Here is a 21822-nt window from a genome sequence, read left to right on the forward strand (position 1 = left end):
CTGGATGTGGCACCATTCACCACCACTCTCTGGGCTCGGCCCTCCAGCCAGTTCCTAACCCAGCACAGAGTGCTGCTGTCCAAGCCACAGGCTGACAGCTTGGCCAGGAGTTTGCTGTGGAGGACAGTGTCAAAGGCCTTGCTGAAGTCCAGGTAGACTACATCCACAGCCTGCCCCACATCCACCAGGTGGTCACCTGATCATAGAAGGAGATCAGGTTGGTCAGGCAGGACCTGCCCTTCCTGAAACCATGCTAGCTGGGCCTGATCCCTTGGCCATCCTGTAAGTGCTGTGTGATTGCACTCAAGATGACCTGTTCCATAATCTTGCCTGGCACTGAGGTCAGGCTGACAGGACTGGAATTCCCTGGTTACTCCTTCCGGCCCAGGACCTCTTTGACCTCTTGGTCAAAACACTAAGCAGGGATATGAGACTGGATTTCTGTGGTGAATTGACAACAGTGTCACCCCTTTGCCATACATACTTCAGAATGCATTTTCTATGCACAATTAATTTTTTGAGAGAGATATAATGGATTTTTATTCACACAAATTGAATAGACTCTGCAATAACTTGGGAATATAACTTTTTTTTTTTTTTAATATATTAACCACTGCTCTCTAAATCCTTAGAGCTATTATCAATCCAAAATTATTTCTGCTTATCATGTTTCAGTAAATATTTTTTTCTAACTAGCTCATCCTTTTTCTTCAATAGTGACTGTCAATTTATTTACAATTTTAATACTTCATTCTCCTTCATTAATTACTATAGATTAGTTAAATTATGTATAAAATACTTAGAATAATGATGGCCAAAGTCTGTTTCTTTTTTCCTGTGTTGTAAATAAAGAGAAATATTGATTAAATTGAGAAATATTTTCTAATGCATATGAATAAGACTAAATCTCAATGAATTAAAAATTATTTTGGACGTCAATAAGCCACTGAACTTCTGTGTCCATCTGTTTAGAATATTTTACACTTTATGGTCTAAAGCAAGGTGCTTCTATCCATGAAAGCAAAAGAGCTTGTGAGGCGTTAAGAGGTCAGCAGTCTGCTGAGAAAGAAAAGCAGGATGCCAATGTCTTCAATAATGATCTTGAAGACCGTAGCATATATGAAATGTGTTTTACCAAATAAAATAGGATAGCTTTCTAAATCATGGCAAGTACCAACAGAACAGTTTATTGTCTAAGAAATCCACTGAACCATGACTCATCACTGGTGAAAACTAGACATACATGATGGAAGAGTGGAACAATTGTCCCACCTTAGAAATTTATTCAAGTGATTTATTTACTTCAAATGCAACTACTGAAAAGTCATGATAAAAGGTACCCCTGAGAAAATTGATAGGTATGGTACTCTAGTGATATATATCTTTCACCTCACTTTTACACAAAGGCACCATTTTCATCTGGTATTGAAATTTGTATTTCTTATATGTTGCACGCAAAAATTAATGCTGCCAATAAATATTTTCCTTAGCAAGAATGTTTTTTATGAGTTGAAGAGCTTACCAAAATATTTGCCATAGTTCACTGAGTTTCTGTATAAGTTGCATTATGGACCAAATGACTTGGAAGTTGATTCTTACAGTGTATACCGTACTTATTTAGATCACTGTAAGATGCCTACAAGGAATCTTGTTAATTTAGGTTAACTGAGATATATAAATATAAGATACAATATTTCACCATTCTTAAGTATTTAGAAGCTCTTCATAGTTTAAAATTTCTTTTCAGAGACAGCATAAAAGGAATGTTCAAGCCACATTTGTTTTGTGGCACATGCACCTTGAGCATCTAAGTTTCAGCCCAAGAATCTTCATAACTCTAGATTGTGTGAGAATCTGAGAGACCAAAAGTAGACTTTTACATCCCAGATCATGCTGGTAGAGCTGAGAGTTTAAAGCAAAATCCGTAAAAGCACTTCAACCATATTTTAACATCATTTCACTGTCTGCAAAGCCATTTTTAGGTCTTGTGCATGTCTTTTGCACTTCCATTTAGATAGCTACAAGTCAAATAGGCATAGATGTGACATGGCTGGCCTCTAGCAGGTTTTATCTCTTTATGTTTCTATCCACAGTACAGGCTAGCTAAGCTCAGCTGGCATTCTGAATGCCAGGGTTTCTTGCCAAATAATAAAAAGCTTTAATGCTTCCTGCTGTCTATTCTGGGTCAGAGAAATGAGAAAGTGACAGCTCTACTGGACACAGAAGAAAAGACAAGATAGAATATATTTAATAAGGCCTAATAGTAAAATAGATAAGTCCTAGATATGCAAATCCAAATGGACTTTCCAGCATCCAGACAGCTGTCTAAATGTGGAGTTATGGATAGTGTGTGGATATTTTATTATCATATCTTTGCTCAGGAAAAAAGCTTACAATTTGCCAACACAGGAAACAAACAAACAAAAATGTCTATTTGAGCAAGTGCTGCCAGTGGAGCTCAGATAAATTTCAAAATGCAAGCTCCAAGGATTTACAACTATTGCAACTCCAGCATTCCAAATGCTAAATACCATTACTTCAAATCCTTTGTTATTGTTATTACATTAATTGGAAATTAAAGTCCACACTGCTGAAGAAGGAGTACAATAATGGAAAATTAATCTAGTGTTCCTGTTGGGGTGAGATCTGTTGACTACTAATTCAGACCCATTTGGCTCCAGGCATCAGTGTTTGGACAACACTGCCTGCAAAGGGTCAGCCACACATTCAAAATAGTAAAGGAAGAAGAAAACTGGGTATGAAAATTGGCATGTTTAAGCCTGATCCTTGGGAATACTTGATTTTGGGTAGCAACATCAAGTTGATTATTAAGCACGGAGCACACCTAAGAAACAGACAGCTGTTAATGATTTGTTCTACCCTTGGCCATAAAATTCAACGTGGTGTGCCAAGAATCTGAGTTATGAAGCAAAAGGAGGAAAAAAAGGAACAAGCTTCCAGTAATGAAGTGTCACCCACAAAAGAGAAGAAAAATAATGGAAACACCATAGTTATCACCAGTCAAGGAGTTTTCAGTAATATAGGATGACAATTACTGGTGTGTGAATTCAATCCAAAACCATGTGTTTGGTCTTGCTTCAGCCTGGCAAACTGTAGCCTATTTTATGGAAGAAGGTATCGTGCTGAAAAAAAAAAAAAAAAATTAATCTCTCAACTTCCATTTTTGAAAGATCATCTTTTCTAACTGATGTGATAATGCATTTTATTTGCTAGCATGATCAGCTGACATAATTAGTTACATCGATGCTATTTACCCTGAAACAGTCATGACTGAGCTAGGATTCAGTATTTTGGGTGAAGAGGAACGAGCAGGAAATGGGAGCAAAACAGATAACACAGACATTTATTTAAGTTTAGAATTTTTTAAATATATTTTGCCTTTGTGCGCTCTCCTAAACTTCTGATATGGTAGTTTGACAACCCTGTAATAAACCATCTTGATCTTACCTGCAGCATTAAACAAACCAAGAACCCTTTTCAGACCAATTGACTTTATGACCTCTACACAGATTTCTTAGTATTGCTTGGCTAATGAAGCAGAAGAGAACTGATGGGAATGAGCACCAGGAATCTAGAAGGAAAGAAATAAAAGTGAACTGAATTATGTCTCTGTGGGCATGGAAGCTCAGCAGAAATTAGCCTATAGAAATGGTACAAATGGTTACCTCCCAGGAAGAAGTGAACAATTTAACTGGGTAACAAATTTATTGATGTGCTGTTTAGTTGTTTATTCTGATGTAAAATTTTGATTCAGAGAGACAGCTCTGGTTCAGAAGAACTTATATGTTGAGAAAGCTATTTAGATGGAGGATGAAGGACTGTCTACAGTGGTTTAGAAATTTTGAAGAAAACAGAAACTGATTAAAAAAATAAAATATCTGATTTTCAATTAGAAGCTGGGAAAACAAAACAAAACAAACAACAAAAAAAAAACAACCCTAACCAAACCAAACCATGGAAAAACATGGAAAATATATTCCCATTTTTTAAAGAAAAAGCTGTGTTAATTTTTGGTTATTCTAGAGGCACAATCTGCATAGAAGTGCCGTGAACTGCACTGAAATTACATTAGTAAGTCATAAAAGAAATTTCTAGAAGAAATATTTACTTACAGCCACATTTCTCTAGCCTTATTCTAGTTCTCCAGATTAAAAAAAAAATGTTATCCTCACACAATACAACAAACATTTTAAAATTGACTTTTAAAACAGGTTTATATTACTTTTCCATATTATTCATTGCCCTAAAAGGACATATCACTGCAGATTATTCACTTACAACATGCTTAGCTGTCACCTTCCATTTAATTACATACACTGAACTTTCAAGACATTTGTCTTGATTTGCTTTAAAATTATAAGAATGAAAGTATTTAATACATTATTTAAAAACTAGTAAATTATTTCCTCATTCCTTCTTTAAATGAGACTTCATCAGAATTTTTTTTTTTTTTTCCTAAAGAATATTTTATCTGTGCAATCCAGCATTTGGACCTGCAAAAAAACCACAAACAAACAAAAAAAGAAACCTCAAACAAACAAACAATCAAAAACCCCAACAATACTCCTAAAATGCTTTCACCAAATTAGTTCACAAAAAATCTAATTCTCTCCTCATTTTTTCTGGAACTCATATGCAGTGTCCCTGCCACTGCTAACAATTCTTCCTTTACATAGCATCTTTCATCTAGAAAAATTCTGAGGATTCTTGCTTTTATTATTTCAATGCAAAAGCCATTTATTTTAAAATGCCAGTTTCTCTATATTCTCCTTCCTGTGATACAAAGACATAGATGTGAAAGATTCTGTGAGTTTCAGTCTGAGCTATATTGTTCTCCATCCCTCAACCATCAATGATGTAAAATCAGGACTGTAGTGTCTAGACTCTAGAGGCATATTTGATTAAAAATGCAGGAAATACTGTTCCATTGGTCTGTTATGGTCTTAGCATATAGTTTATTATCCAGTTTATAAGAAACATTTTACTCATATAAGTGGTATTATTAGAACCATAAATTATCTCTATTTGTAACTGCTGTGGCTTTCATTAGAACTGGCTGAAAAAATACTCGGATCAATTGTCTTAGGAATGATCTATATTAATATCCATATCCTCTGTCTGTCATCTGGAATTTTTTGTCTTTCTAAGAAAAATTAAGTACTATATGAGAAGACAAGTGGAAATAAATTACAGTCTATGAAAGAACCTACTCAGTTCATATTTGGCATTCCAGTACAGCTTTGAAAACTGAAGAGTGATAGAGGCCCTAAAAAGAAAAAAAAAAAAACTGCAAAGAATCTCTTGGCACTATTGTTTCATGTTCCTCTACAATTTTACTTACTTTAGTAAGTCCTTGAAAGCATTTTATGCCTTGTTAAAACTCTAACTTCAAAACAAAGGCAATATCTTGCAATAAGAAAAGTTATCACTATTCTAGTATTTTGTGCTGTAACTTTATAGACAGGGTGGGTTTGGTTTTTTGTGGTTTTTTTTTTGTCCTGGTTTATTCAATGTTTGGGCATTTTTTGTTTACATTTTTAAGGGTGAGTGGGTTTTTTTTTAGGTGTGGGAATTTGCCTTATAGATAAAATCAACAGCCATAAAATATGAAGTGAATAAAGTTAGGGTTAAGTTCCCAATTGAATCAAATGGAATTGCATACCCAATACTTTTGATAATTTTAATGAATCCTGATTACTCATTTTTCAAATATTTGCTCTTTGTTTGAATCTTTTGCTAACCTAGATATTGATACTCAGAGAAGGGCTAAAATATGTATTTTAAATGGTCTTGCATGTCAGAAAGGCACTATAATCGTACTACTGCACCAATTTTTAGACCAAAATTAGAAAGGATTGTTTAGAAAAGTGTTACTTTCTCTATAAATAATGTGTGTAATATCAGTCAGTCAGAGTCCAAGTCAGCAGTTTGAACTACAGCAGCTACTGTACCATGCATTGCTTTAGGGTAGGTCATAAAGAGTCACAAAATCATTTAAAAATGTGCATATAAAGTTTTGCATGCAGTTTTCTTTCTTGTTAGACAAAACACTTTAACCCCTTACTGACTTTTTTTTTCCCCTCCTCCTCACATATCAACAATGGGTGACTGACTTGGACTACAGTATAAATTACCATAGGGTTTACAAAAATATAACCACAGCAATAATAGAGAAAGAGGTCATTGACCTGACCCCATTCCAGTTACTTTCTCACATGTTTTTTCACAACTTCAAAAGAAGCCATTTCATCAATGTTTTCTTTGTTTTTTGGAGATGCCAAGGGATTCCAAGTTTACTTACAGTAGCCTGTTTCAACTCCACAGATTACATTTTTTGAAGCATATTAAACATATCTCCACTATTTTTTTTTTTAAGAACAGATTGGCTAACCTTTCCTGTCCTCCCTTCAAATGGTTGAAAATGATCAGTCATGACTGAACACAGAGATTCATGAGAAATGATCATAAGGAAGGTACAGACAGTAACATGATCACAGGAAAAGCAGGAGCCTCCCAAGAAAATGTGTGTATTGTTTCCTATTTCCTATATTGTGGCAGCCATGTAAAAGGCTGGGGCACGTAAAACACAGAATATTAGACTGGCTTATATTAGAAGGGACCTTAGAGATTGAATCATAGAATCATAGAATCATAGAATCTGCTCCAACTTCCCTGCCATGGGGAGTGATGACTCACACCTAGACTCACCTGCTCAAGGCCTCATCTAACCTGTCCTTGAACACTCCCAGGGAGAAGGCACCCACAACCTCCCTGGGTATCACAGTATCACAGTATCACCCAAGTTGGAAGAGACCTCAAAGATCATCGAGTCCAACCTGTCACCACAGACCTCATGACTAGACCATGGCACCAAGTGCCACGTTCAGTCCCCTCTTGAACGCCTCCAGAGACAGTGACTCCACCACCTCCCTGGGCAGCCCATTCCAGTGACAAATGACTTTCTCAGTGAAGAACTTTCTCCTCACCTCAAGCCTAAACTTCCCCTGGTGCAGCTTGAAACCTCTTGTTCTGGTGCTGGTTGCTAGAGAGAAGAGACCAACCACTTCCTGGCTACAACCACCTTTCAGGTAGTTGTAGAGAGCAATGGGGTCTCCCCTGAGACTCCTCTTCTCCAGGCTAAACAATCCCAGCTCCCTCAGCCTCTCCTCATAGGGCTTGTGCTCAAGACCTGTCACCAGCCTCGTTGCCCTTCTCTGGACACGTTCAAGTGTCTCGATATCCTTCCTAAACTGAGGGGCCCAGAACTGGACACAGTACTCAAGGTGTGGCCTAACCAATGCAGTAGTATGGTAGTAGTAAGGTAGTGTGGTGCAGAGTCTCACCACTCTCATACCGAAGAAATTTTTCCCTTAGATCCAGTCTAAACCTACTCTCCCTCAGCTTCAAACCATTCCCCCTTGTCCTATTGCTGGACAACCTTATGAATAGTCCCCCTTTGGCCTTCCCATAGGATTCCTTCAAGTATTGAAAGACAGCTATAAGCTTCCCTCAGCGTCTTCATTTCTCCAGGCTGAACAACCTCAGCTGCCTATCCTCATAGCAGAGGTGGTCCAGCCTCTGTTGAAGACTAATCCAGTAAGAATCTTTCTCTAAGAAGGCAATCATCATAATAAATTTCTTTCTGAAGCCCAAGATGGGAGGGCCTTGAAAGGACAAAATGATGTATCCATATCATTACAGAATATGTATGAGAACAAACAGAATAACCAGGTAGGTGATGGAGCTTTTTGATGTCCTGGAAGTGCGCAGGTTTCCCTAACCTCAACAGGAGAAAATCACTTCTTTAGTGGATCAAAAGTTTTTTTTTTTTTTTTTTTTTTTTTTTTTTGTTTTTTTTGTTTTTTTTTTTTTATTCCTGTAGCTCAGATAATTTATATCCATGCAGGTGATTCTTACTGAAGTTACTAGATTCTCAGAACTGTGTATTCAGCAGTGTCGACTGACTGTAAGAATCCTTTACAAAAGGATTCTCTGCTCTTTTTGTGCAGCCACAGAAAGTCTTGTGTGCTTCATAGTTATATAGCCTCCAATAATTTTGCTTTAGAATATAAACAAAATACATCAAACTTTGGGAGATTTAAAAAATATTTTGACAGTGAAGGAATGGAAACTTTAACTGGCCTCTGAATGTAGAATCTAGACCTTATCATGTTGATTTAGTAGTTTGAAATCAAACACTGAAAATAGATTGCATTATGTTCATCCATGTCTTCCCCTCTAAATAGTCTGGCTCTGGGCAAACTCTGACACTAGTCTATAAGAAATTCCAGCTCCTGATTATGCTTGCAAATTCACCAAAGGAATAATTGACATTTCCCCGAATAATCTCAGGAAATAGCCTAACTGTATGGTAATAGAGACATTCAATTGCCTAAGTATGTTCTTGCACGTTACTCTCATTATTGCTCTAAAATAGCAAGGCGGGGGGGGGGGGAGGGGAATAGAAGAGACAACAGTGGAAGGTTAGTTGAGATTAGTTGACCAGACTGTATTTTTCTTTCTTAAGCAACATGCTTTTCCAAGGGTTGGTTGAAATTTATGGACATAGTTCTGTCCTCGAAACCCTAGCAAAGCAGTTCCAAATCTGCACTGATATAGGTTACGGCATGACAGAATCCCAAGTTTCTTAAACATTTTGCACAGTACTTACTTTTATGAGGACCTATAAAAGAAGAAATAAAGTAAACTGTATCATCCCCTTCATCCCTGTGAGCAGATAAGATGAAGTCCACATGGATTTCTGCGGTGAGAATGTGGAGTAAGAGAGTATAAACTTTTGGGGCTGTGTCCCCTAATCCTGAAAAACTAAAACAAAACCAAAAATCCCCAAGCAAGCAAACAACAACAACAAAAACACCACAGAAAGCAAGCAAACAACCCCCCCCCCCCCAAAACATTCTATGTTTCAAGGGTTTGGTAGGATTCACAATCAAGAATGCAGCCTGTGTCCTGCCTGTGCTCCATGACACTGCTGTGCAACTTTGTAACCATATGAGGAAAAAGAAAGAGAACGTATGCATAGCTGAGCTATTGGATCTACATACCATGCAAAAACTCAAATTTAACTGGTTCTGCTGACTCAGAACACAGAAAGGAAACAATATTCTACATTTTAGATAAACACCATAATCAGTAGGCTTCCATACGCAATCTGAACACATCTCCAATAAGAGAAATCAATGCCGAAGTGTTAAAATAAGCTGCAAAAAAATCTAAATACAAATTTAATGTCTATGCTAGAACAGTAATTTGAACTCTTAACTCTCAAGACTCTGCCCTGGGTAACATTTCTAAGATGGTTTTGTCATTTTGTTGGTTTGAAAGGTTTTCCACTCCATGCAGAACATTCAAAAGTTTGCTGAAGCACAAAACAGGACTGTGGGATAATTCATCTCCTGCACACTATTTGGGTTACTTTTCTTAAAGATGTGATATACAGTCTCTGATCTAGAGAGTTTACACAAAAAGAAATAATTTAAACAGCAAAGACCTAAACTCACTCTAACTTGCTTATAAAACTTGAAGATTGAGAATATTCTCAGATTTGAAATTCCTGAAGCAGAGCAGGATGATAAAGCTCTGTTCTTCCACAATCATATGGAAAGGCTATGTATATGTGTTATTTTATGAGATGAAATCCATTGTTATTTTGTAAGTGCTATGTAAAGTCAACAACTATTTTTCTTTTGTTAAATATACTTAAAGATGTTTTATTTTTTTCTCAAAAAATGATATTTTTGTGGCTATGTTTATAATCTAGGCCAAGAGTTGTTTGTTTGGGTCACACTACTTCATTCAAGAAGGATTCCTTTTCAAGTTTTATGGGTGTTCTGGGAAAATAATTAACCCCACAGCTTCGTTGTGAGCAAATATTTGACAATGGTATTCCCCATGTGTAGTGTGTTAAGATTCAAAATATGAACAGCAGAAGCATGCCAGCTTTGTAGTTGTTGACTTTTTATGTAAGAGTGATTACAGCTGGAAGCACACTAAAACTTAGCAACACATAACTACAGAACCTTAGCAGGAACTGCAAAACCAAACTGAGTCTCAATAAAAGCACAGGAATTGATACTGTGGTATTAAGTCTGTAAAACCATACATGTATTTTGTTGAAATATGGTTTGGGTACCTTTTAATGTTTTTATCAACATAGAAAAAATATTTTTAAATGTCTGTTACATTGTGTCTGTTGTATAAATATTTTATCCACATACAGAATTTAATTATGCTTACTGATATGAAGTGATCTATGCACTGGAGATTCAGGCTCCTTTCGTCCAGTGCTTCTGTATATTTCTCAGTCAGTCATGCCATGTCATGCAGAAAGAGGGAGAGGAAATAACAGAGAAAGAGAAATAGAAGTGAGTAAGAGAGAGAGGCGTACAAGGTAACAAAATCACTCTGCTTTGATGTATTAAAGAGGATTTGTGAAACTCATGCACAATTGTGTGGTGTCTAAGTTATCCAATACCCCTCAGCATTTGAAATAACATTGCAAGGGAGTAGAAGAGGAAAACAACAACAGCAGCAGCACAGTAACAACAAAACGAAAACAAAAACACCCCCCACCCCCCAATTATTATGACTACATTTGATCAATCTTCTTGGTAGATTGCTGAATTCTTTTTCTTGCCCAAGTACAACTCTGAGGTACAGGGAACTTAGCAGTCTATTTTGTGGAGACCAAATTCAACACCATATTGAGCTTCTCTTCAGAAAGAGGATAGCAGTTCCCACACAGTCTCAAGGAAAGATGCTAACAAAGCCAGGTGTGGGGAGTTGTGAAAAGTACTTTTTCTGACAGAACTGTATGTAGGATAGGAAGGAACTCATCACCTCAAACTATCTTTCAGTTTCAGTGTAACATCCTCCTTTATAATACATGGTTTTTGACATGTTTTGTAAAGTTATGGGCTTTTGATCAATATCAACCAACTCCTATTAGGACAGAAAGCCAAATACTTTTTGGATGGTCTTTACATTCCTTTCTGCACACCTCTGCCATTCCTTAGTAGTGGTTTAATTTGATGACAAGAGTAATTTATATTCAAGACCATGTCAGATAAACTACTTCACTGAACAATAATGAAGGAGATGACACAGAAGACTTAAGCAATTTTTCGAGAGACAGCTTCTTTGGAAAAAAAAAAATAATCTACATGTACTGGTATTAACATTCTTTCTATTTGCATCATTCCCAGACAGTTATGCTCTCCAGACAAAAGCTCTGCTGTCCAAAATTATATCACAGCACACACTTTTTCAATTTTGGATGGCAGGCATGCTACTGCGAATTTGGGAAAAAAAGACACTTCTTGATATTAATGCTCAATTTTTGTGTGCAAGGGAGCATGAAAGATCAGGCACATGCTTTGTGCTTCTGACGGTATGTATTTTCTTGAATGTCTAAATCAAAAATAATAGTAAATTCAAGTAGTTTTCATCATTATTATAAATCAGTCACATGTGTGACTAGGTTTAGGTGCCACAAATTTACTCCTTTTTTAGCTGTTCATCCGTGAAGAGCTGAAACATTTTAAAATAATACAAAACTTTACAGTGAAATTCTATGTGAAAAAAAATTTAATGAATTAGCTGTTCCTTTAAGCAGTTTAATTTCCTAATTTAGTGCTTCAAACCAACCAAATTCAATCAAGAGTTAAATCTTACAAAAAAATATCTACATAAGGGACTTGTACCAGTTTGAAAGAACTCTTTTAAAAGCTGATCTAGAAAAGTAGGACTCATTTAAATTCTAACACAAAAGTCAGTCCCAGTGAAAGTGAAGATATGAGTGCGTATTTGGAAGTCAGTTGGGGTTTTTTTTGGCTTTGCAAGTTGTTTCCCAGACTGCAGTAGTTAACAACTTGCTGGGAGAGCTGGGCAGAGAATATCCTCATGAAGATCAACAAGGATAAATATAGGAGAAATAACTCCATGTATCAGTACAATCTGGGAGCTGACCTTCTAGAAGGTAGCTCTGTAGAAATAAACCCAGGGCTCTTGGTGGACAACAGGATGACCATGAGCCAGTGCTGTGCCCTTTGGGCCAAGAAGGTCAATAGTCTCCTGGGATGAACAGTGAAGAGTGTGATGAGCAGGTTGAGGGAGGTTCTCCCCCTCTCTACTCTGCCTCTCTGTGATGCCTCATCTGGAGTCCTGTACTGGGCTTCCCAGTTCAAGTAAGACTGGGAACTACATAAGAGGGTACAACAAGAGGCTACAAAGATGATTAGGGGACTAGAACATCCCTCCTCTGGTATCGTCATCATGAGGTTTATGGTGCAGCTGCCACACCAAGAAAACACGACCTTTACAAACATGCCTTCTTGAGTATACAGCTACACTCTCATTTACATTCTCTACACAAGATTTGAAGACCCCAAAATACATAATGATTCCTTATCTATGGAAGAAATTTAAAGTTTCAAATCCTCCAACCTAAATCTTAATTCAAGGAAGACTGGACATTGCAAACCTAGTTTTAGAGGGCATTCTGGAATTGGCTGTATGATTTTATGTCATTAGAGTGCTTAGGTACCTATTCTATCTTTAGCTCATCATCTAATTAAGATGCTAAGCAGGATAGTAATCTGAAAAGCAGACACAGAAATTTATTAGTAAAGGAAAGAAAAAATTGCCAGGCTTTTAACCAGAAAAGCGCCACAGAATCTGCCACTGTTTTTCCAATCTAACTAAAGAGTCCATCAGGGACAGCATTTCAGGCAAACAGCTTATCTGAAAGAACAGTTCTCTGATTCAACCAGCAATGATAAATCATGGAGTAGTCTCTGGTGCAATGCACTGTTTAAGCCATACAAAAATGTTAAAAAAAAAAAAAAAAGGATATGAAATGCTAGGCCTTAGAGAATCTGTATGGTGAAAGGAGGTTTTGATGTCTACAGACTATTATTAGTATGTTAAAATATTTAATTTCTTTCTCTATTTTGTCAATAATCTCAGAGTGGTTTGTAATTTTCATAGTTTTGACCCATTCCCCAAAACTGAATAATGATTCCTGAAGAAAACAACTAAGTGCAAAAATGATTACAACTATACTAACAATTACAACTTACTTTTAATTCCTACATGTAATATGTAAGAACAATGTAAAATTTCAAGTTTAGTACCACTAGTATTTTTAAACTAGGGAATATAAAATTTAAAATGACCAAAATAAGATTATTTTAATTTGATGTGTAAATTCATTTTTTGTTTTGTTTTATTTTTTAATCTCAGTCTTTAACATAAACCATGTTTATCTGAATCATTTTCATATATATTTATGTGCTGACTTTTTCTTTTTCTTTTTACACAGAACACATTTCATTTATTGCTGAGAATAGGCATTGGTTAATTAATAGTTCTTTTTTCCTTGTTAAACTTTTGTCCTTAGGCCTCATTAAAACACACCATTCAAACAAAGTGAGACACTATTTTGAAGTAATATCTTTGTAGAACTTCACCACTGTTGGAAATTGGGGTTTACAAGCAGGAGCAAAGATGTTTTTAAAGGACACAGGAAGGTCTTCAATGATTCAAGGAAAGAAAACACCTGATACTGGTACTTTGTCCTACAAAGAACATAATAAGTATAGTGTGATGAGCAAGTCAGCAAAAGGATGTTGTACTTTCCCCTTGGAGCCAGGACAGAAAATGCAATTACAAGACTGGAATTACTTCAGTTTGTTTTGTGGGTAGTCAGGAAAAGGTCTTGTAGTTCAAAGCGGTCCTAAGAGAATGATCATGGCTATTACTGATAGCACTATATATGACTAATTCTAAAAGACTCTGGAGATCTCTAAGGGGTGCTGAAGAAGAAGAACATTAAAGCATTTCTCAAAGATTCATCCCATGTCATGAGCAAAAGCAGTCAAGGGTCAGAAGAACTTATAACCTTCTTGTACAGAAGAAGAAAGATGTACCCTTGTTAGAGCTTCCTGAAATAAATCTTCCATGAATAGTATGGTTAAAGTAGTCAGAAGGGATAAAGAGGGAAGTGAAAAATATATGCATATACACCTAGCATTAAACCATAAGGTCAGAATCCTGTGCAAGCAAGTCACAGATGGACATGAAGGAGAATATATTTAATTTTCTATATGTTTCTGTGAGAAGTCCAGGTAGGAAACAAATGAAAATGGAATTGCTCATGCCTGAGATGAGGTTGACCTACTTTAGAATTACTAAATTTGAATTGCATTATTTCAGTAATTTCTATACCAGATTGCACTGTAAGATTCACATTACCTGGAATATTTTCATTGATGATTACAAATTATTTAGGAAGAGGTCAGGTTGGGATATGGCAAAATGTGTTAGAAATAACTGTCTAAGTTACAAACATTGTGAAACAAATAACCTTTAGTAATTAGGAGTTTCTGCATTAATAATTAAAACACTGTATGTGGAGTTGCAGATGACTAAATAAAAGGCTGATCAGCCTTTTGAAGACCAATATATCATGGAAAGAAATTAAATATTATCAGGGATTTCAATTCTTACTTCAGGCTTTTTATCTCTACCTGTAAAGAAACTGATTTGAGCAAAAATTGACAACAGATACAGTGAAAGAAATAAAGTCAATTATGTTAGAGTGCAAAGTCACAACCTCCACCATATTTACTGTTCATTTAAATTTTATAGGCTAGCTTCATGAAGTTGATAACAATTACAATCAAAGTCTTCTGGGAAAAAGTAATTAGATGTGAATGATAATTGGGAATTCCTTAATTGGCAAAAAATGTCAAAATTTCTGCTGAGAAAGAAGGCTATGTTAGCTAAACCAGATATAGAAGGAAACTGGAAGCATCAGTTAATTAACTAATAATCCTGACAGAAAAGAGGAGTAGATATTCATAAATATCTAGCAAAAGCTAAGAAATATGAAAGATTCATAGGGAATACAAAGAGAAATATGCATTTTATATATCTATGTGATTGGTTTTGAAATATGTATATTTTGAAAACTATGCTTTTGGAGCACATCTGGTGATTGGATGATAAGCTCCATATTTTCAATGTAAGTACATTTAGAGTTCTACATCTTGATAACGGGTATTACACATTTGAAAGGTTAAAATGAGCAAAATGTATTTTTCAGGAAATTAAAAATTATTGTTCTAAGAGAATGTTTCTAATGTCAGTCCATAGACTTTATTTATTGAAGACATACTATTTAGCCTTTTTAATCAATCACTTGAGAAAACACAATGTAAATACATTGTTATAGAAATTTCTAATGGCAAATATCAAGAGAATCAGCAATAGAAAAAACACCATGTCATGTATGCAGAATTAACTCAATTTTTTGGTAAACATACTGTGGGAAAATGTGTGCTTCAACATTGCCAAGTGGAAAGAACATAATTATGAATGAGGAACGTAAGTCATTCTTCAGGATTGGGAATTCTAAGGAATGAGAGAAATATTGGGTGACTTGAAGGTCAGCATGGATAATTACTTGAACATGAGTTTTCATTGTGGAATAGAAAAGTCCTTGAAAGTTTTAGTAAGAAAATGACAAGTATGAGTGAAGAGGTAATATTACACCTGTGCTGGCACTGAAGTCATCAGTGCTAGATTACCATATCTAATTATCAAAGAAAGATCATTTACAAAAGGTTTGGAGAAGTCCTGGAAAATTATTAGAGGACTGGGGAACACCTCTTCATTTTTTTAGGGGGGTGGGGACTTCTCACCCAGAAAATATAAGGACAATGATTAATTCTTATTATTCTTCTGAAATAATAATAGAAATTCTATGGGATAATTCTGTTTCCCAGTGATACCATTTCAATACCTTCAAATATTTTCCTGAAGGTAATTTCTGATCTCCACATGATTCTAATTGTCAGTCTCAAAATGAGACAGAGCTAGGCAATTTCTACCATAATTATCTATTGAAAGCTTCATCCTGAGGCCTGACAATGAACATTTCATGTAGTTAAAATCAAGCTGCTTTCTAAGCATCTAAGAATGTATGATGCATAATCCTTACCTGAAGTGTCACCTTCAAACTACTTACAAATTTTTGTTTCTGTGGTTTTAATCCATGTGAGCTCACAGAGTGTCTCAAAAGTGGAGCACTACCCTATTCTACATTTTACAACTTAGGTCCTGTGAAAAATTGGGCATTTGCAGCTCACCCAGAGTCACAAATAAAACAGTGGTTATTTATAAGAGTATAAAACCTATCTTCTGTCTTCTGTTGATATTACCACTAGATTTCCTTGCCAATACTGTTTAGTGATAAACAGTTTCTTCATTATATCCACATTATAGTATTTACAGACTCTGACTCCGCAGTCAGGCTCCACAGTCTTCAGTCTATAATTTATTTAGTCAAACAAAACAGGAATAATTAAAAGCAACATTTTAGCACTGTGAGCTATCCAGTTTCTGGGTATCACAGAATCAGAGAATATTCAGATTGGAAGAGACCTTGAAAGATCATTTAGTCCAACCCCCCCTGCCAGAGCAGGATCACCTACACTGGATCACACAGGAATGCATCTAGGTGGGTTTTGAATATCTTCAGAGAGGGAGACTCCATGACCCCCTTGGGCAGCCCGTTCCAGTGTTCCATCACCCTCACAGTGAGAAAAAAATTTTCCACATGTTTCCATCGAACTTCCTATGCCTCAACTTTCACCCATGCCCCTTGTCCTGTCATTTGGCATCACTAAGAAGAACCTGGCTTCATCTTCTTGGAACTCACCCTTTACATATTTATAAGCATTAATGAGGTCACCCCTTAGTCTCCTCCAAACTAAAGACACCCGGCTGCCCCAGTCTCTCCTCAGACAATAGGAGAATTTCAGTGTAAAATAGGAGAATTTCAGTGTAAAAAAAGATCAATTTTTCCTATAAAAGGTAGAGGAGAGACAGGCAATGTCTGAGTGGGGTTTTGAGGTTCCTTGTTCCAAACTTAGAGACTTGAGTCTCCAGCTTTAATCTAAGTACTGGCACTCAGCACATAAGGAAAAGTTTCCATGTACTACAGTTTACGTTCTAATCTAAACAGTACAATATAAACTGGGGCATGTGTTATTTCACAAATGACACCATTTTAAAATTATGACAGTTTAGTAGTGTCCCAGACTCTTGGTTCCCAGACATTCCACAACTCTCTTAGTTTCCAGAACTTTCATCTGAGGCAGCTTCTGACTGCTGTAGGACACTGAGAGAAAAGAGGGAAAAAGATATATAATATATTTAGATAATAAATTGTGATAGATATATGTTATGACATTATCTGTTATTATGATGATAGGTCATGATTTCACTCAGGCAGTTTAGGGCCATTAGTTTAAGAAAACAAAATTGTTCCCAGTAGATTTCTAAAGGCCATTACAAGCAATAGGGAAAATCTCTTTCCTCATCCTCTTCTCCAGAACTCACTCTCTGCCTTCTTCCACAATGAATCAAAATTATATACAGTTTTATTTTTTGTCAAATTAATCTTCTCCGAAATAATTTATCTACCTACCCTAGTGAATATTACACTGATGACAAGGTCCCCTTGTTTTGTGATTGTTTCATGTTTTTCTCGATGGTTTTAGAATCATAAAATTGTTTTATTTGGGAAAGACCTTAAAGATCATTGTCATTATCAAACTCTACCAAGTACGGTACTAAACCATGTCTTGTAGCACCACATCACTGTTTCTTTTAAACATCTCCAGGGATGGTGATTCAACCACCTCCCTGGGGAGCCTGTTCCCTGTTTGAGAACCCTTTCAGTGAAGAATTTCTTCTAATACCCAATCTAAACCTTCCCTGGTGTAACTTGAGGGCATTTCCTTTCATCCTATCACTTGTTGTTAGGGAGAAGATACTGACACCCATCTCACTACAACCTGCTTTCAAGTAGTTGTAGAGAGTGAGAAAGTCACTCCTCAACCTCCTCTTCTCCAGACTAAACAAACTCCAGTCTCTCAGCTGCTCCCTGGAAGTCTTGTTCTCTAGACCTTGCACCAGTTTCGTTGCCCTTCTGAACCCACTCCAGCACCTCAATATTGTTCTTGGAGTGATGGCTCTAAAACTGAACACAGTACTCAAGGTGTGTCCTTGCCAATACTTTGTACAGGGGGACAATCACTTCCCTGGTCTTGCTGGTCACCACGCACTGTTTGTTAAAACATTGACATATTCTGAGGTTTAGAAAAATTGGATACCTTTACATTATCTATTGTAAATCTGCTCTTGTAGATCTACAATGTGTTCAGTAACTTAAAATTAACTGAGATTTTCTGTTCCAGTCATCAACATTAAAGGCCTAACTGTGCTATCTTTCTAAGTTTTGTGGAGTTTAAAAGAATTTTAATAGTAAAATGAGAAAAGTAACTTTTCTTTCTGTCCTGTTCTATGCACTTTTTAAAACTACTTTTTTTTTGTTGTCACAAAGATATGTTTGAAGTACAGCATCTTGTTTCAAAGAACATAAATAACTCAGAGCAAGTTAATGATCCCTTGTTTTGATCATGCATATCTCCTCCTGTACAACTAGCACAGTGAAACCAATAGGCCTTTTCTGTTAGTAAAATTTATCATCTTTGTGCCTAAACTCTTTTGTAATATGAGGCAACAAACACTGCTGCATCTGAACTCTGAGGTTTTGTTTTATATTTATAGGAACAATGATGGTGGAAAAAAGTCTACTGTTTTATTATCCTTGATAATAAGGATACAGTACAAAGGTGTCTGTGTTGCTTTTTATGAGAGATAGGAATGAAGGGGTTTATGTACCTTTTTTATTTTTTTTTTTTTGTCCAAATGAACCAAACCCATTATTCACATATCCTCATCCGAATTCTGCTCAAGTCATTAAGTGAAATCTATGCTTTAAAATTTATAGAACATTTTTATATATTATTATACATTAAAATGTAAGCAAAGCATTTTTTGAGTAAAATTACATTAATATTATTATTTAATCTGAATACAATTGCTCACTGAGGTGTTTTATTGCAGATGGGGAATAACTAATGTCTTTATGGGACTAACTACTTCACAGATTTTTATTAAAGCCAATGTGTATTACCAAATTGAAAGAAAATGAAATTGCAAAAGTATTATTAAATATATTGCTGTGCTATGTGGCTCCAAAGTAAGAAGCTTGAAGAGCAAATACAAAGGCATACCTCTCAATCTCTAGAGTTAACTCTTTTAGGATGCATTACATAGCTTGGCAATTAGAGAAAAATCGTATGCAGGAGAAGTCATGCAAAGCAAGAGGCCTGAAAATAAAGATACTCATTCAGTTCTGGCAGAGTGTAACTCTGCAGTCCAGCCACATTCAGTGATTTGTGGGTTGGACAAACTCCATCAATTCCTATTCCTCCCCTAGGGTCACAAGGAAATTCCTACTTTCCCATTACCACTGAAGCCTGACTATGCAGTTCTTCCCTTCTATATGCACAACTCTCCTCAAGACACTCTTGTCTCTGCCCTTCATCTGAAAACTCCTCGTTTCCTTCACCATTTGTTTGTCCTGTGATTTGACAATACCTACAGGACTTTTCCTGGAGGGCTCAAGAATATTTTTATACTAATCTTAGTTTATCTCTGAGAATAAGCATTCTTTCTCCTTCCAGGGAGCTCCCTTGACCCAGAGGGAAACACATGAGACTGTATTCCCTACTTTCTACTGATGACATTTCCAACAGATCACACACCAAAAAGTGTATACACAATAAAATGAAAAGGGGCATATTAAGTAGATTTATTTGTCATTCTATTAGAAGTCAAATTTGAAAGGAGATCACTTTCATACAGCTGTAAAGTACATGCCTTTTCTTAATGCTGTAATTGGTCAGTTACTTACAAGGTTGATGTCACTTTTTTTTATTTTCCCAAACTCTTACTGCGTTGAGATCTACAGAGAGTTCAAGATGTAGTCCAGTCTGTACAATATAAGCTATAGCACTTAAAGGATTCTGAAAATAGAGCAAATACTACAACATTTACAGGGTTGGGTTGGTTTCTTTTAAATAATAGTAAGCATCTTTTTAATTATCTATATAGATTATTAAAATGTTATTAAATCAGAAAATAACAGCATCAGAAACTAGAATTAAAATCCTCAGAATTCAATCATCTGCTGCTATAATCCTCAATATATTTGTGTTTGACCTTATGTTGATGCCAGCATGCAGAATTTGTGTTATTTCCTTGTGCATTGCTGGGAATAAACTCTCTGCTGGGCAGTGGTGAGGTGCAGATAGGAACTTTCTTAGTTTATCATAAGTCAAACTTTTTAGACAGTTAAGGGTAGATTTGCAAAGAGTATATCCCATCTCTGTCATTCAAAAATATCTCTACAATTACTTCTCCTTTTTGTACCTCAGAAATTGAGTGTCAACTGATTTTGATTGCCAACTTATTTCATCAGTTTTGTTCCTTCTCAAACAACTTATTCTATTTCTCTGCTTCTGTAGCAGCCTAGTATCTAGGGAAAGCACTATTTTCAGCTTCACCACTGAAGTTTCCTTGTAATAGAGTTATACAGCCAGAATGCTAGGAAAGTTCTGTGGCAGCTGCCATTCTGCAAACTACAAGCTGCAAAATTGTTTATGAAGAACAAAATGAAGCATCATATGAGTGCCAAAAGAAACATTCTGCGGAAGCCGGACCTCCAGGTGTGCTGAGACCTCTCTTTATAAGGAATTATTTTTAGTGCTTTACATAGAGGAATATTTTGAGCTTGTGTACAGGGCCAAGTTCTATTGGTTAAGGAGGTTAATGTACAAGATAAGATACTCTGGTATTTTGATATTCTGTTGTGGAACAGCAACAGGGTTCATACTTAATCACTTGTCACAAATGGCCCCTGAACCAGAGTTTTCAACAAGTTGCATCTTGGAAAAACATGTTAGCATTCTTCAATGTGAGTCTACAAACTCACATTCTAAGACTTGCCGCTGAAGCAGCATAAGATAAATTGAGAATATTCCCATTACTTGTGCAAGCTTTAGTTTCTGGTAGAATGACATCTGCCTTTGGAGACGTCAGCCTGTGAATAGAATTCACATAATCTTTGAAAACAAAACCAAACCAACCAACCAACCAACCAAACAAACAAACCAAAACAAACCCAATGAACAAACAAAAGAAGACCAGTAGAGTAAAAGGCATTTCCACAAGGTGTATGGTATGAGCTGTGTTCTGATAAAGCTTTTTGCCAGAAAGATCATCTAATGAATCCACAAAATTATTCAACTACAGTTTGTCATGATTTTTAAAATTCTATTTAAAACAGTTTTTCTCTCTTTCACACTCTTTAAATCAACTAAGCACTAAGATGTAGAGAAGTCATGAAAGATGAAGAGGTTACATGAGGTGGAAAGAATCACTTCTGTCATTTAAAAGACATATACATGGCAAACTAAAAAAAAAAGTATTCATATTACTTTCCTTAATGACACACCATCTCAACTCCTCTCTGCTGTAAACTATGACCAGTGTAAATCATGAATGTTAATGAGACTAGAGCTGAGTGAGGACTAAGAAATTCTGGTGTTTGGGTTCAAAACTGCCATAAGAGGGTCCCAAACTGCAATCAGAAGACAAATTTTAGGTTGCTAAAATAAGTTGAAACTCCCACTGCATACAAAAAGAAGCTGTGTTCATGTATAATTATAGGATTATGACCTATTTTCCTACTGATCTGATGTGTAGGTTTGCTAAGCAGCCTTAGCTTATATTCAGTTCTTGAGAGGGCTTTTTATCATTCTTAAATGAATATAAACCCACAAATCTCCCATTGCATTAATA

This window comes from Dryobates pubescens, chromosome Z (assembly GCF_014839835.1).
Source record: "Dryobates pubescens isolate bDryPub1 chromosome Z, bDryPub1.pri, whole genome shotgun sequence".
In the NCBI taxonomy this organism is placed as follows: domain Eukaryota; kingdom Metazoa; phylum Chordata; class Aves; order Piciformes; family Picidae; genus Dryobates; species Dryobates pubescens.